At 40.6% G+C, this 17,996-nt stretch overlaps 1 protein-coding gene across 2 annotated transcripts in view; it reads right to left on the bottom strand.

Annotated features, from left to right (window-relative positions):
* EVA1A (eva-1 homolog A, regulator of programmed cell death) overlaps positions 1-17,996 on the bottom strand; it is a 215,849-nt gene that overhangs the window by 69,589 nt on the left and 128,264 nt on the right. The gene's annotated exons all lie outside the window — the stretch shown is intronic.

The raw sequence follows: 17,996 nt of genomic DNA, 5'->3' as shown, positions 1-17,996 counted from the left end.
TCCTAGAAGGCTGTCCAGACTCAGCTCGATTTTAGATTCCTTATAAATCCCGCCTGGCTTTGCAGCAGACAGTGTCTTAACCCCTCTGGGCAGGATTCCGTAGGACTTTCTAAGAAGGATGCTGTGTCCTTTTGCCTTCCTTACTTGAGACCCATGCCACTGCTGCTAGGATGGAAAAGGTAGTTGCTAGTCATGTCCACACAACAGGTCAGTCACTATACACTGAGGGTCAAATGGAAGCTTTCTGCTTGGAAGTAGGTGAATCAGCCCTCATCCTGCTCCAGGACATCCCACAAGACATGGTAAGTTCTGTGGACAGCTGGAACCCCAGCCAAAACTCAGATTCAACTTTTTCCTGGAAGGAAAATACACACACAGTCATCTCGGCCACAAATATGAAAGTGCTAGGAGACTTTTTTCTAAAATTTCTCTGGGTAAAGACAGCCTCACTGAGACCTCTCCATTCCCTAATCAACTTAATAGGAATGTAATACTCCTATTAAAATAAGAATTTTTAAATATTCCTATTTAATATCCTATTTAATAGGCATATCTTAAGGCCAGAAGGGTCACCGTGATCACTTATTCTGAATCTCTGCATAGCTCAAGCCAGAGTGGTGCCCAGAGTCAACATCAGAACTGGTATGAATTATACCACATCTTTCCAGGACAGATCCCACCTTGAATCAGACACTTTCAGTAAAGGAAATCTACCCTGGATAAGTTATTTCAGTGTCAAGAAAAAAGGCTGCCTTTTCATTCTGAATTTGCCTGGCCTACTTCTCCAACCTTAGCTCTGGCTGTGCTTTTGTCTCTGAGACTGACAAGCCATCCCAAATCTCTTTCCCCTCTGAAGATATGTCTGCCCTGCCAGTGGAGGATGGGGCTGTTCATGAGACCAGATACAGCCGTATTTGTGGTCAGCCATCAATCTACCCCAGGAAGTGAGTCCAGCCCATATCTCTAGAGGTTTCCAGAGCATTTTGTGACTCACAGCCTAAAGAGAGGTCCAAACTCACATGATCACAATTTGATCAGGTATGGACAGGAAAGGCAACAGCCCACCAAGGAACAGCTCAGCCCCAGTTCATCCTCAGCACGACAGGAATATTGTACACCTGGGCATAGTTTGGGTTCTCTCAGTGTTTTGGTGGAAAGCACTCCAGCCATGCAGCACCAAGTGGCGACTGGAGCCTGCCTTTCCCTTGCCATGTAGGCTTGACCTTGCAAAACCACAGACAAGTTCTCTCGCAACCTTGTCTTGAGGAAATGAAATGAAATGAGGTTATGAGATTTTTTCGGTCTCCCACGGCAAGGCAGGTTTTATGGACAGACCACAAATCAAGCCTGTCACTCCTTTCAAATCAATTTCCACTGCACTAAAGTCCTTTTTGAAATGTGTATAGCAGAACTGAATGTGCTATTACAGGAATGATCTCACCTATGCTGTAAATTTTTAGGACACTTAGAAGGATATCCACTCACTCCATCAGAAGCATCTCTAGCCTCGCTGTGCCTTCATGAATTTGGTAGTGTGTTAACAAGCTGAATAAGGGATTTAGTGGTATAGTATCATTTTACTCCAAACTTCAAACTCCACAAACCTTAAATACAAAACACTTTAAGATTTGGCATTTATACAATGTTCAGCATATGCTTTGATCCAAACAAGGGCTTTGACCTGCCTAACCCTGGGTGTATTTTTTTTTTTTTGGCTTTTGTGAATGACTTGAGCACAATCTTAAGGTATCAGTTGTCACTCCCTTAACAAGAGGTTATTTTCAATTAATCAAAGAAATATAAACAGAGCCCTGCTCTGAGTTCAAATGAGCTCAGAGTAGTTATGCCCTTAAAACAGATGTCTAAGGCTGTGTCACGTTTCACATCAGAGCTGCTATACCGTCAAGAAGAGGCCTTGCAGAGCTGTTTGTTCAGCAAGCTCAAAAAGCTACCATTAGCTCCAAACCCTGATTTATTCCAGCAGAGCCCACTAAAGCCAGTGAAAGAGGCTGCCCATGTTGTCAGCTAAGGCATCCAGGTCAAAATCAGATTTTGCTATTTGCGGTGTAATGGCAGCTCTGAATCAAGCTCATCATACTATACCTATAACCAGATTGCTCCATAGTTCTTACTCTGACAAGGTAAAAATAAAATAAAAATGGAAGCGATTGTTGGTGCACCCTTATTCCATGGACATCTTGTGGTGATGACTTATGTTAGTCACATCTGTGCTACAGGAATGAGTAGCATCAAGAGCTGGTCTTTGGCCTTGAGGCCAGCAGGCATAGCCTAGCCACATGCAAGCTTTAGGAGCTAAGCTCCCTTGACCACCAGAACAGAAAGGCCCCATCCCAAACTGCTTTTGGGGAATGGGCTCTGTCTGATGCTGATGTTCAAGTCATGCCAGAGGGCTATATGGGAGAGTGCTAGTTGGATGGGGATAAACACTGTGCCTGGGACCATGCTAACAACTTAACACTGCAAACAACTGAGTTCTAGAGCCTGTTCTCCCATGCTATTTAATTAACTAAACTAATTATTGAAAAATAGGAGCACCTAGCTAGTCTCAGAATGACAAGTTACCCCCAAACCCCACAAAACTCTTTCTTCATCTCAAGGCCTTGGATAAAGGCAATCTAGCCTCTACAGATCTCAGACTTCTCTACAGAGCTTTAACATCCTTATTCCTTGCACTTTGGACACTCTGATTTTTGTCTGTAAGCTGTCTGGGGCAAGCACCATGAAGTTCAAAGCATAAGTATGGCTCCTTAAATCCATGTGGTAGATTTCATTTCCCCTCAATTTAGCCATCTCAAAGTCAGATCTAAGCTAATCACCTCTGCTTTCTCTCTGCAGTTAATAAAGAGAGATGGGCATTTGCAGAGGATAATTAATTTCATTTAAACATAGATGTTCAAGACTAGTGAGACAAGTCACCTCTGGAGTTGGTCCTCCTGTTCCAATGACTGTGGAGGGAGCCTGGCTGATTCTTTTAACCTAGATATCTAATTTTTTAGCATCTAATATGGGGGCTAAAAGCAAGATCTGTATCTATTCTATATAACACACCATGTTTTCTTTTACTTCTATAAAATAGACACATAATAAGAATACAGTGTCCGCATTCCTTTTGATGCCAGAAACAGATAATATTGTGTATCCTCTGGATGAGGGAGACTTACTAGGCCATTAGGTTTCATGCAATTACTTCTGCAGCCCAATAAGCTGTGTGCCACTAAGGCATATCTTTTCAGCTGGGCATCCACTCTGGATTGCAAGACGTCAAGAGAGGGAGAAATCACAGTGCCTTTCACAATTTCATTATCCTCAGTATAATAGATTAATTTTCAGCTTGAAATAGTCTGAGGTAGCTTCCAATACTTGATTTTGCTGTACCTTTTCATATACAACTCAAGCTACCCTTACCAGGTGTCATTTTCTTGTTGTAAAAACTCTTACTCATTACGATCAAGACAGCTTTCAAATGTCTGATAAACCAAGTCGGTTGAGCTTTTTAAATCTCTCATAAAAAGCACCTACAGCAACATCCGAATATTTGAGAGTAGTTACCTTGCAATTAGCTTCATTAACAGTGAACACCACATTTCCATTTTTATCTGAAAATAAGATTAATGGCATAGAAAAGGCATGTCTCAAAAAAACAAATTTTGCCTGTGTATTTGTGAGAACGTGTAACATGCAACCCTCTTCCCATAGTCATTCCCATGCCAGGTCTTTAATTATACTAGGTACAATACTAGGTATTTAATTCTACTAGGTTTAGCTGCCCTATCCAGAAAAGCTACTGAGATTCTAGAGAATTACAAGCTCTGTTTCACCCGTCTGCTTTATTTAGGAGAATAGTTCAGAGCGCAGTTTGAAATACATGGCCTGATGGTTCATAGTGGAAAACCAGTGGGACTTGTGGCTGAACATGTCATCGGATGAAGGACCTGCATTGCTCTGAATAGGGCTATAAGAAGGGAGTCAAACTTCTTTCTTTATCCTGTTGGTAAATCTTTATCTAAACCACATCACAAACAATGTGCCAAGAACTGTTTCTATTAGCTACACTCTCATCTTGTCTTCTAATTCAAGTGAAATATCTTCCAGTAGAGAAAGACTATATAATTTAAGCCATTTACAAAAGCAGTATTAAGGTCTACTAAATTCAACAGAAGGAATAAACTATCTTACAGTTTTTATCTCCACACAATTTTGTGTTTAGCATTTTCATGCTAAAATTTCTGAATCCCACATGCAACTGTAACATCATAGAGGCGAGGCTTTTTTCGGCTTTTGCAATTTTAGAGAGAGTCACTGCAGTTTTCATAGATTTTCATTAGATTATCTCTTTTTTAAAAAAATATTCCCATACAGGTACACCTACCCATTCCCATTTAATTTTTGATATTTATGAAACCAGCTACATGGATCTGAACAGGCAGTGACCTTTAAAAATGAATAAAGATCTGCAACATTTAAATCCTACATACTTTACAGCAGGAGAAAAGCTGATTTCAACTTCTTCCCTCTCCCTGCCCCCCCAAAAACAAATAAGAATTGTTTCTCTCAAGTCTTTCCCTCTCCAGAAAAATCTGACCTACAAATAGCTCTCTCATAACTCAGTAGACTAGTTTAATGCTCAGATGGATTTATCATTAACCACATAAGCACATGTTGTCCATTCTGTCCTACCTAATGAATGTGCTATAAATAAAATATCTCTGAAAGCAGGTTTCACCATACTTATCCAAGCTGTTGCTGCAAGTCCTTGTAACTCCTAAACCCACTTACGTTAGAAACATTAATCACCTGATTAAAATTCAAAGCATCAGCTTTCTACAGCTGAAACTCCCTCGCACTTGACTTTGGCTAGACCTCTAACCTTAACTTACCACTTTCAGTCTTACTCCACATTTTCTCCCTCACTGCAACATTAATGTAGAAGAGACTTGCGAAGTCATTTTTGAAAGGTATTTTTAACCTAGGAACGTCTTAGTAAGAGGAGTACTTGGCACGGAAACTCTAAAACAAAATCCTCTCCGTTTTGTTTGGCATTGCAATCTGAAAATACCAGAAGTGCATTTCACCACAGATAAAGAAAACTTACGTCATTAAAAACCCGAGCAATGTAAAGAAAAAGGAAAGTCTTTCAGAAAAGACACTGTGAGTGTAATTCCTACTTATCCCACAAACATTTTGTATGATCATAGGATTATGTGTAGAGTTTGCATTTTTCATCTTGAATGAAGGAAGCTGAATCAAGCCAACTATTAATTCTGGTTTGCCTGTTCATTTATGAAGAATATACATGGACAGTTTGGATTGTTTTCTATTTATTTTAACTGACAAAATAGAGATCACAAACCATCTAGACAAAAGTTTTGAAAAGCACAGAGAAATAAAAGCTTAATTGTAGGAAATTATTCTTTAAAATCATATATTTTAGCATGGAAATAGGAAGATGAAGATAAAATTCCCAGAAGGAAAGATACGGCTAATGACAGCCTGAGAGGAAATGATCACACATTCTCAGTTCTTCTGATGGATGTTCTTCTAGCCTTATTAATCTGAAGTTTGTAATGTCGATAAATCACTGAAGTATGATAACAGATGAAGGTGAATTAGGATGTAAAATGATCCATGGTGAAGGATTACAATAAAAGAGGAAAAGGAGGGGGAGCCAAGTATACTTTTATAAACTGCATCCTCAGCTTGTGAGGACTTGTAGCTAATAAATGTCATTCCTTTTCTACATTATCTAGCAGATTAAGAATGTTTCTCAATGTATAACTGCTGGGAAGCCTTCATAGCACCTTCTCTTGTTACTCCAAGAGGTTTACATTACATCAATAGCTTTATTTTTGCAGCAATTATTATTTCATTTACAAAGAGGAACTTAAAGTATCTTTCTTCTTTTAACCATTTGTGGAGGAAGCAGGCTCCAGCAATAGAAAAAGAGAATCCAGGCAAAATACTGATGGTTTTGTACTTAAAGGTCAGAATCTGCTTTTAGATTCCAACAGGTCTTCTACTCTGACCTGTCTGAATGACCTTATGTCAGCAAGGTTTCTATGCCCCCAATTAGCCTGTATACAGAGCTGTTGCTTTCTATACTCAGCAGAGCCACGCAGCTATCAATCTACATGTACCTGAGCAGTTTGCGGTTTTTAAAGAAAACATTTCCCAAAGTGTTACACAAGTAAATAAATGCATTCAAGATGCTCTTGCTGATCAATCGTTCAGTTCCCTTCCATTCTCTTCCCTCTACTAGTGGATTTTATTCTATAAAAGACAGCTTGGTTGTCCAAAGCAAACCAAGACCAAGTTCATATACTGCAAATTCGAAACTGAACATTACTAAAACCAGGCAGAGGAAAAGTGACACTTCAATATGGCAAAACTGACCTTGAACCACAAAAGCCAGAGGCTTACCAGACACCTAGGAGAAAAGGAATAGAAATGCACTTGATGCCTTCAAGGATGCTTTCAACTCATGTATAAATTTGTGTGGCTTCCTATGAAGGTTTCAGTCAGTTTGGCCACACCACGGAGAGATCTCCAAGCTGATGCCCTACCAAGCTGGTAATGTTGCCTCACTCTGCAAGACAGCAGTTGGTGGTTGGATATATAAGCCCAGTCCAGATGCAGCAGGGTATGCAGGTGTCATTGCTTCTTGAAGTAATAAGCCATTTCAGCAGAGCACAGTAGCTTGGGTGCAGTGTGGACATAGTCTTACTTCTTGTGGAGCCAGGAAAAAAACACCTCCATACTGTACAGTACTTTGTAGTAATTTCAGTTGCAGGGTTATAGTGTGGTTTCACTATAGTCCCCTTGCCCTGACTATAGCTGAAGTGTCTCTGGCACCATCTTTGTCGGTGCTTCTAGTTTCAGGTTGCAGCAGCTAACCAAGATACCAGCTGGGGAGCCAAAAGGGACAGCCTTTGGAGGGATGGGATATTCCTGTAACAATTAAGGGCAACATTCCTTTATTGGCTGTCTTATACCCCATGCAGTGGTGGGACAAGTATTTTTATTATTTCTGTTTTCGCAAAGGTTTCCGTGTGTAGCTATGTTTTAAGTGAAATACTGAAAACACACATGAATGGACCTTAAATTATAGGATTTTCCTCCTGACTTCCTAAGTCAATATGATAGAGAACAGGAAGCAAGTACAGTGATACGGTAATGTAAACTCTAAGCTGAATTGTGTAATTCTGCCCATACAAAAACCAGAAGAGTGTGGAAGAGGGGAAATGAAGAGGAAAAGACAATATAAAAAAAAATCCTATAAATTGGCTCTAGCATCTGAGAAGAAAACAGTAGAATACCTGATGGCCAGTGTTCCAATTTCAGTCCTGCTATGAATGGACGCAAGAATCTGTGGCACAGAAATAAGTCAGAATTTCTGTCTTAGTGAACATACTCTGTTGGAACAATCTAACTCATCTCAGGGGAAAACGTAAGTCTTACAGATATGATCCTTGCCAGATGTCTGTTTATATAGACAATTGATCACTAGCAGATTATTTTAAGATGCCCACATTTTGGCTGAAACATAGTTACTTCCACCTCAAGGGCAGTAATTCTTGAAATGTAAAGAAATGATTGTTTGAGATCAGAGTATAAATAATTACACCTTGATGCTACAAAAGCCACTGCTCTTGAAATATGGAGGCAGCTCAAAGAAATAAAGAGGTATCCGGGCCCTCTTTTCATTACTCTTGAATAAAGTAGAGTAGTTTTCTAGCTTGGGATTCAGGCCTGGAAACACATCTGGAAGTATCTATCCTTGCTTGCATTAGATCTGTGCTACAATCAGGAAATCAAGGCTTCTAATATCTCTAATATCTGTAATATCTATAATATAATATCTCCGGGCTGAAAGTAAGTATTATTGTTTATTATATTAGATTCTTAAAACTTGCTAGTATCACAGGCACAAAGTGTCAGCTGCAAAGCCTCGGCATGCCACAGCCGTTCTCCTGCGGAGTCAAGTGTTTGAAAATCCACTGATGAGCTAGCACATCGAAATCTCTCCAAACTGCACGGTCGTTCTGCTTTTGGCAAAACAACAAAACAACACACTTATCAACCAGTAGTCACCACAGAATTAATTAATAATTAACTGCTATCACTTACCTGCAGGAGGGAAAGGAATTGCAACACAGGGAAAGGAGGAGCCTTTGGCAACACACTACAAGACAAAAGGACAAAGACAGCACTTCTCCGCAAGCTCACCTGGCACAGGAGGCATGAATGAAACACCACCTTGCAGTGCCAGCATTGAGCTGATCATCAACAAACCCTCATCTTCTTGGCATGGCATTTTTTGAATTTAATAGCTGGAAAGACCTTTAAAATCACAGGTGGAGCTGCCTCTGGTCACAGGAACAGCCCCGTCTCCAGCAGCAGTGCTGCTGCTAGGAGGCATTACATAAATGAGTTCACATCAGGTCACAGTCAGGAGATGGTCAGAGGCAGAAACACTCCAGCAGGCATTATTTTTCCACAGTACAGCCAATAGCAGGCAAATTTTTAAACAGTAAAATATCACTGTGGTTGCAGATGGCATATATAAATAGCAAAAGGGTTTTGCAGTCAATTTGCACGACTGACTCCAACACCAGCTTTGCTGCATAAAGTTGGTGAAATAGACATAAATTTATAAAAACATCCATTTAAATTAAGGTGTATAACTCACTGGAGGACCTTCTAGGGAAACTTCAGTGTTTTGAGGCCAAAGACTGATTTTAAAATCTGATCCACTGAGCAGCCACCTAGCTACGATGGTTCCACATGTTACAGAAAAAGTGGGAGACCGAGAATCCTGTTCTTAAAAATTAATGATACTAGTACTCAGGGGAACCATGATTGCCTTGATACCACTTGTATCTGCTCTTCACATTTCAAACAGTGATTACAGCAGAGTGACAACCAGAGAGTCCCAAGAAACTGCAGACTTTGTGCATCAAGGGGCTCTGCAAGTAGTGAGTTCACAGGGCAGGAGCAGGGATTTCCAAATTGGGCTTCATCCCAAGTCCAGAAGTGGAAATGCTCATGGTCCTGGAAGTTCACACAAAAATTCTATGATGGCACATTAAAGGGGGTTCACAAATAGGAAACTTTTGGGATGGGCTCTTGAGAGTTTCAGTCAGATGCTTCTATTCATGTCTTGTTAAGGGTTAGCAGACTGTACTCAATGTCTCAACATAGCATTCTCACCATTGGGAAGATGATGAATTTCAGCAAAAGGCTTAACATATAAATAAGTTGCCAGAAAAACCAGCTTCCTGAAGCTTATAAATTCTGCCTCGACTTTTAACAAAGATGGCAAACTTCTCCTTAAGCCCCCAGTTTCTAAAGCCTGCATCCAAACCTGTCACTGCAAAGAAATACAGCCATTCTTTGTGAAAAATAGTCATGTGTCTCTCTAAACAACACAGGTCATCTCCCTTTTTATCCATTAACAGGTGGCTCATCTTCATTCCCAGAATTCATTTTTGTCGACATGCTCTGGACAGCCTGAGCTAAGAATCATGAACATAATATCCCTTCTTCCTGACTCGTGTCATTGTGAGATCTCAACCTGAAATGCCCAGGGCCTCAGAGGAGGAATCTTTCTTTCCAACATACCAGTGAGTGCTAAGCTCCTATATACTGCTATTTTTTGAATAGTGTGGTCTATCAGGTTGACCTGGCTAGATGAATACAACTATGGGATAGACAGGGAGGTTTCAAAATACAAAAAACAGAGAGTTCAGAGCAGCACAACACATCAAACCTCTCCTCCAGCTTCCCTAAGAATTCCAAAAAGATTTCCATGCCCTGATCCTCGTCTTTCTTATCTGGATCCAGGACATCTCAAAGACATATGAAAGGACCAGATGAACACAGTGGCCAGCAACAATAAACCTCTGGCTCCATGGAAAGAGATATAAAGCTCTCATCAAAATGGTCAGAAAGAATTCCTTTAGGAACTGCAGACTACTTCAAATCGTACCCACTTTCACACAAGTACAAGGTGCAATTCTTCGCCATTGACAATGCAAAACAAAATACATAAAAGGACATACATTTCAAAAAAATCAAACCACTTTAATATCCTATCAAAATAATATGCTGCACTTCAAACATTCCTCCCCCTAGGCTGGAAAAACAATGAATAATTGAAAGGTGCATAATCATTGTGTTTAATGCACTACTGGAAGGTATTCAAATAGTTTTTGGACAAGTGCAGGAATAGAACAGAAAAAAATAGATCAGTTCAAATCAGATGATCTTCCCAAATATTCCTCCTATTAACTATCTGAAAGAGCACAAAAATGAGGAGGTTCTGGAAACTAACTGCTAGCTAGGAGAAACTGGTACGATAATAAACAACAGTCACATTTAGAAGGTTAAAAATTAAAAACCCTTAAGTGAAATCCAGTAACTGTTTGTGTTTGCCCTCAATTCACTGCAATACAATGATTTCTGTAACTCCTGGTACATTTTATAAGGTGGCAAATACATTGATGCTCTCCACGTATCACATACATATGAAGGGGGTAAACAGGCCTATCTAAGCTTGCCTGTTTGACATTGATCCCAGAAAAATAATAAAACAGCTATGAGGCTCAACAAATAAATAATTAATGTCAATCAGCAGTGGTAAATGGAAAAAGATCCTTGTGAAATTAATCCAATTTCGTATGTTGATGGGCCTACAAATGTGACTGATTGAAAAAATTAATAGGGTTGCTGTAGCAGGCTTTCAGAAGCACCAGACTTGAATTACTGAACAATAAACTTGACTGGTATAAAATCAGCACTGGAAACCAGTTTATTGGTATCTTTCCAAATGTAATAGCAAACTGGGAATGACCACTTACTGAGTGAACTTTTTGTACTGTCCCATGTAGATCCTACCTTACCATTTTCTATTAAATATTTTTACCGCCGACATGGAAGAATGAGTTAAACTGTTACTTAGCAAGTTTCAGAAAGTTTGGGAAGTGGTATGGAACAAAAACGACAACTAAATAAAGCACAGTGATTCAGGGAACTTAGTAAACTGCACATAAGCCAACAGTATGAGTTTCAGTGCAGACATATGCAAAGTGCTGCATATAAGAATAGACAGTGGAGACCTTGCTTCTTAGACATGAGACAGGAGGTCAGAAAAAGCAATTTCAAAAAAGTCTAGAAAGCTACAGTGTCTAATTGGTTTAATATGGACTACCAGCTTGAAATCTTCAACAGGGTAATGAACATACCAGAGAGGTAATATCAAGTATGAGCAAAAAAATTATACTTCATCTCAATTTTGTATTGGTGCAACTGTTACTGATATACAGAGTCTATTTCAGAAGCTGCAGATACTAAGAAATCACAAAGAATCAAGGGAAAAGCCACAAGAATGAAGAACTGAGAACTCAGAAACTTCATTCTGGAGAAAGACACGAGGAGCTTTGTCTGTTCGATTTTGCAAAGAAAAGGCTTCTTAATCACAGAGTACAAGCAGTTAAAGAGCAAAAAAGGCTAGGAGCAAAAGATCTAGTGATGACTGACAGCCAGAGGTTGAATCTTGACATTCAGAAATGAATCCAGATTCTTTGACAATTTTGCAAGGCTTGCAAGGTACTTCCAGTCACCAGAAATCTTCAAATGATGTTTTTTGAAGTTTTACTCCAGTTCAAATAGCAACTAAGGGAAGTCTTAGGGCCTCCTAGTCTCAGTAACCTACCAATTAAGTGACAGGGCTTCGAATGCTTCTATGATAAGTTGTTTTACAACCTAATAAATGTCATCTCTTGGGAAAGGATTCTGCACTTGCTTCAGCACATGACTAATGGACCACACAGAGTAACTGATTTCTTTGTTGCCTGCTCCCATCAAAGAGCAATTAATATAATGATTCTTCAGCAATAATAGATAAATAATACCTGTCTAATACTTGCAGAGAATGATCAGAGAATGAATCAAGCAATTAATTCCTCGTTCATATGCTTTCCTCTTACTCAAGCTCCCTCTAGCACATTAAAGTCCCAAAGCCAATGTTCACTTAATCACAGGAATATGTGCTGAATATGTGTTTCTTTCCACCGAGCACTGGAAGAGAAGGGAGAGGAGGGGATTTGGTCTTGTGTGACCCTTAGAATGACATATTTTGTCACTACCAACCATAAGATTTCACAGTGAAAACTGAGATTCTTGTACGGTCTGAGTTAAATATGCTTCTGTGATTAGCATACTTCATCTGTCTCCATCCACACCTGCCTTTTGGCTGTGGTTTGTCCTCTGGTCATTTGTGCTTTAATTTGCCCTATAACTTAATCCTGCTATTCAGTGTTTTAGCATTGTGCATATTGCCTTAAGACCACATGGAAGCAACCCTACTGTGTAAATGAAAGCCATTAAGACATTCCCTGCCCCAGGGAGTTCACAACGCAGAATTTGAACCAGCTTCGTTAAACCGGCAGCCTGCAAGCTGCATTCAGCACAGACAGACCCACTGTACTTCTTCCCAAACCTCAGCAGAGACACAGACAGTGATGTAACAGCTGCTGGGGTAGCACAGAAATGCCTAATGGATGAACATCTACTGGGCCTTACTGCTACCAATGGACAGCATCAACAAATGCACCGTTAAATGATACCAAAATTGCTCTGCATTTCCAGGTCCCAGAGTACCTCTCTCCTAGCCTCTCTCTCCAGAGGTCAGATGGGACTACCTGGTCAGCCTGTGTCCAGGAAGCCAAGCTGCATCTGCCTATCTCTTTCCTCAGCCTGCACCAGGCCCTTCTGCCTTTGGCAGCACCACTGCATGCACAATCCTGGGAGGGAATCAAGGGAAAAAGACAACAGATGACCCAGGCAACTGAACATCGTCAGACCCAAAGCAATGATGATGGTTCCCACAGGACCACCTTGAACTGCAGCATCCACTGAGTAAATCCCTCAAGAAGAGGTTCTAGCACCCTGGAAGTGAAGAAAAGAGGGAGGGGTAGCAAATTTCCTCTCCAGCCCATCTGTCTGAAAACTTTCATAGTATCATGATATTTGCTTACAATCGCAATTTTTGTTTAAATCATAGAATCAGTAAGGTTGGAAGGGACCTCTGGAGATCATCTAGTCCAACCTCCCCGCTCAGCAGGGTCACCTACAGCATGTTAGACAGGGTTGCGTCCAGGCGGGCCTTGAAGATAAATACTGGTCCAATGAAACAGTATATTTATGGGATCAACCGAGAGGCTTTCAGCTCTAGTGTGGAGATGCCACATGAAAAAAAAAATGGACATCCATTGGATAAAGAAGTGGGAAAGTGTGAACCATAGTGGAAAACAGAGAACTTAAGTTTGCTTCAACTGGTGGACCTCATGGACTTAGATTTCAAAGTGAAGTATCTTCAGTAAGGTACAATCATTAGTACTCTAGGCAGAGCCTCCAGATTGAAATTTTGGCACCATTTTCTGTGATTCTGATTTATATAAAGTCTGTCAGATCAAAAATTGCTAGCATTAGTGTTTTGTAAAGCATGATCTTTCCCAAGATGAACAGTCTCCCAGCACTGAGCTAACATCATAGTCAACCCTCCTCCAAATCATTAATAAAGATCTTAAACAAAAACAGTCTAACATTGTTCCCTACTGCTCCCCTGAGGTGTCTCCCACCAAGTCTTCACATTTATTCACCGCTATTTGTTTCTGGTCCCTGTAGCCTCTTTTCAGTCTGTTTTATAATCTTCTTCTCTAGTTAATCTAAATTAATTTCGCAGCTCAGCCTTCATGAGACAATACATTAAGTGCTTTAATACATGAACAGACATCTTCTTTATGCAGATATAATGACCACAGTCTTTTCATCTACTTCCACAGAAGCTGGATTAAACTAAGTGATTAAGTTATGTGTAGCAAGATTTGGTTCTTACAAACATATGCACGTTACTCGTGTTCCTTTGTTTTTCCAGGATGAAGTTAACTTGTACAGAGGGACTGCATAGTTCCTTCATCCCACTAAAGGAATTGAACTAATAACGAAAGTGTGCTCTGAGTCACACAGAAAACTCTGAATAAATTCCTCACCAGAGATGAGGTTTGCTTTAAATGCTTACAGATTTAGTTTGTTTAGTATTGGCTCCATTATTCTGTTACAATGAAAAGCGTTCCTATCTTCTTCTATCATTTGCATTTCGTTTTGGCAACTTTCTTGAGTGTTAGCTAAGATATACATGGCTTTGTGAACATGTGGCACAGCAGCTTTTACATCATATACCTACAAATTCTTTTTCTTTCCCTACTTATTAGAAGTGAGGCCTCATCTTGAATACTGTGTCCAGTTCTGGCTCCCCAGCACAAGAGAGACATGGAGCTACTGGAAAGAGTCCAGTGTAGGGCTACAAAGATGATCAGAGGGCTGGAGCACCTGACCTGTGAGGAACGGCTGCGAGAGCTGGGCCTCTTCGGCCTGGGGAAGAGAAGACTGAGGGGGGATCTGATCAATGTGTTCAAGTACCTGAAAGGAGGGTGCCAAGGGGACGGGGACAAACTCTTTTCAGTTGTCCCGTGTGACAGGACAAGAGGCAATGGGCAGAAATTGAAGCACAGGAAGTTCCGCCTGAATGTGAGGGGGGAATTTCTTCCCTGTGAGAGTGACAGGGCACTGGACCAGGTTGCCCAGGAAGGTTGTGGAGTCTCCTTGTCCGGAGATCTTCAAGGCCCGCCTGGATGCAACCCTGTCTACCATGCTGTAGGTGACCCTGCTGAGCAGGGGGGTTGGACTAGATGATCTCCAGAGGTCCCTTCCAATCTTACTGATTCTATGATTCTGTGATTATTTTACTAGAGATAGAGGCTAGATTTATTGGATAGTTACTAGTACTAGACTGTTGGTTATTCTTAAAGATCAATACAACATATTTTTCTCTGTTTTTTGACTCTTCTCAATCTTTTTCAGATAACCATATGTGAGCCAATTAACTCATCAGTAATTGCAATAAGAACATAGCAGGCAGACTTGTTTTCCCAAGTTTTATTTTCAAGATTTTTCCGTTTCCCATATCCTGAAATTTGCTTCACTGGACTAGTATCCTGCCCCATTCACAGTGTACTCAGTTAATGTTAGTGTCAGGAGATAGCACAGTGATTTGGTAAATCCAGCAGTACTGACTTCAAATCTTCATTCTGTGGGGCTTCCTAATGCCGTTAGACAGTTTGAGGTCTAAAACGGGATGAAAGGAGACAAGGCGAGGTAAATATGTCACTTCCACTCACAGTTCTGCTTATGGATGTTTCCAAACTTGGTGAAAGTCAGCTAACCCACAGGAACAGCAGTAAGGTAGCTTGGCACACGAAGAAGTTAGTGCCCAGAGCCACTCTTCACAGAGATCAGAGTTCTTTCTACCACATATAATGCGAGTCATCCTGGTACTCAGATGAAGAGAATAGGGCCCTTGATCACTTTAATGTCTGAATCATCAATTTTTTTGTAATTAAACAGTGAATCCAGGTCATGAAGAAAGATCTCTTCATTTATTTGAGTCATTCCACTAAAAAATATAAACACGAATCGTTTGATGATAACTAGAGAAAGGTAGGGATGGAGGAGAGCAAAAGCAAGAGAAAAGTGAGAGGACAAGCGGTTCAATCATTTTGTAGACAATACATGATACCTTAGCCAGGATTCTCTCTTTTTTTTTTTTTTTTTATTCCAGCTCTAATCTCGGAGTTACTGCAGAAAAATTGTTTTGTTGTTGTGCGCCTGACTATCCCCATTGGCAGAAATGAATTAGCTCTTTAGCAGAGTTTGTGAAGTTTAGAGAGATAGAAAAAAATCAGAGCAGGAAAATGATGTAAATTTAAGAAAATTAAGTGTACTCTGTAAGGATGCTACTCTTTTTAAGTAGACAGACTTCTCCAAAGAATGCTGAAGAGAACAGCTTGTGTCAGCTGCCCTGTGAATCAGACTGGCATAAATGTAATAATTAGCCAAGGGCAGTTCTGGGACAGGAAGGATGGGGGAAAAAGGCCAAGTACTGTCTTAGTTTAGAAAACGCACAAGCCAAGAGAAGCTTTCAAGTAGCTAAACGCTAAGCTACTGGACATCTCTGGCTCCCTATTACATCCCACCAGTCAACAGATCTACTTTACACATACACAAGTGAAGCACAAAGACAAAGATGAATGTAGACACACAAGTATGCACCTAGCACTCATAATTACATCTAAAATACTTATATCTGAAAATCTCATTACTTACTTGGGTCCTGAACAGAGAACTGAACACACCTGAAGATAAGCTGCTAGGACTAAGATCTTCAGATGACCAGTCCTTTAGGGAGCTTCAGGCTTGGACTGCTGATCCTAAGACATCTCAAAGAGACCCAACATTCAGACAAAAGAGCTATGTCATTCAGCAAGAATCAAGTACTTTTACGACTAATTGTGGAATCCAGCAATGATTCTTTGATGAGAAAAGCAAGTCAAAAATGGAATAGATATGTCTCCTGATATCACCATCTGTGACTCTGCTACCAGCATCTGTGACAGGGAGTTATTTGTCTCTATTGTCTTAACTAAAATATATTGGAATGAAAATAGTATATCCCTGTCAATTTGTTAAAATCCCTTCAAGTCTCTGATGACTGATGTTAATGATCAGCTGGCTGAAGGTGGACTGCAGCAAGGTGACTGTATGAATGCCAGATGATACAAACATCCATCTTTCAGATTAATTTCTATCTATATACTTCCATGAACTCTCAGTACACCTCATCCCCTCCTACTCTTCACCTTACCTATCTTTATCATGCTCCTGGAATGTATGCTCACATTTTTTTTTACAGAAAGCTTAAGCACAGAGGGAATAAATGCTTGTTACCCAAGTCTGCCCATTTCTCCACCACAGTTGCAGGTAGACTTGCACTTTTGATGCTGCAGCCAAATCCTATGGGTCATTGGTCCTTAAGGGTGTGCTCAGAGCTCTACTGCTCCCTCCCACATGGCAGCCTGTATGTCACTAGACTCTGCAAATCATTGCAAACAGGCAGAAGACTTAAGGACATAAATACCAGCAGCAGGTCTTTATGAGATTTTTGGTTTGGTATGTGCGCTCTAGGAGCTGACAAATTTTAAGACACTCAACAAGATTTTTGTGGACGTATTCACAGAGACAGCCTGTCTCTACATGTCTATAAAGTGTCAACACTTCCAAACTAGGATCTGAAGATGCCCTCACCTGCTATAGTGTTACTAATGTTTATTATCTCTGTTGAACAAATGGGGAAAGTCAGGCACACTACAATAAAACAGTTCTTCTGCAGCAACTCCGAGATTAGAGCTGGAATAATAAAAAAAGAGAATCCTGGCTAAGGTATCATGTATTATCTACAAAACGACCGAACCACTTGTCCTCTCACTTTTCTCTTGCTTTTTCTCTCCCCCAGCCCTACTTTCCCCTAATTACCATCATTTCTCTCTTTGTTATTGTCAGTTCCTTTCCTCTAGTCTTTCCAACTGTCCCTCTCCCAGCAATGATGCCTTCCTCCTCATTCTGCAGTTTTATCCCGGTTCTTTTTTTTCCACTGTAGTCATACTAAGACCATCTTTCCTGGTCCACAGCTGCTTCTCAGGAGGGGAACATGCAGCTGTCAGTGTCTGGAAAGTAGCCAGCTGACTCCCCATTCCTCCCAGCTATGCTGCAGGAGGATGCTGAGTGATGAAGTCAGTGGAAAGAGCAATGAACTGGCCTTGGCTGCCTGTTCAATACCCTGAAAGCAGCCTCTAGTTACTGGGAAAAGGATCTGAAGGAGAAAGGATGCTCCCTCTAGCCTCACCCAAGCGATATTTCATCTGGCCTGAACAAGATGTTGACAGAAAGGTCTTTGTGTCACTTCAGATGAGAGATTCTTGGCAGGTAGGGACGTGCCTCTGCCAGTCACCTCCACTCAGCAGGAAGGTAAACAACCATCTGAGGTTCCTGCTTACAAACACAGCCAGAGGATGAACACTAAC

Source organism: Rhea pennata, chromosome 3 (assembly GCF_028389875.1).
Source record: "Rhea pennata isolate bPtePen1 chromosome 3, bPtePen1.pri, whole genome shotgun sequence".
In the NCBI taxonomy this organism is placed as follows: domain Eukaryota; kingdom Metazoa; phylum Chordata; class Aves; order Rheiformes; family Rheidae; genus Rhea; species Rhea pennata.
Note: the sequence above shows the minus strand (reverse complement) of the source record. Positions and strands in the feature narration are given on the sequence as shown.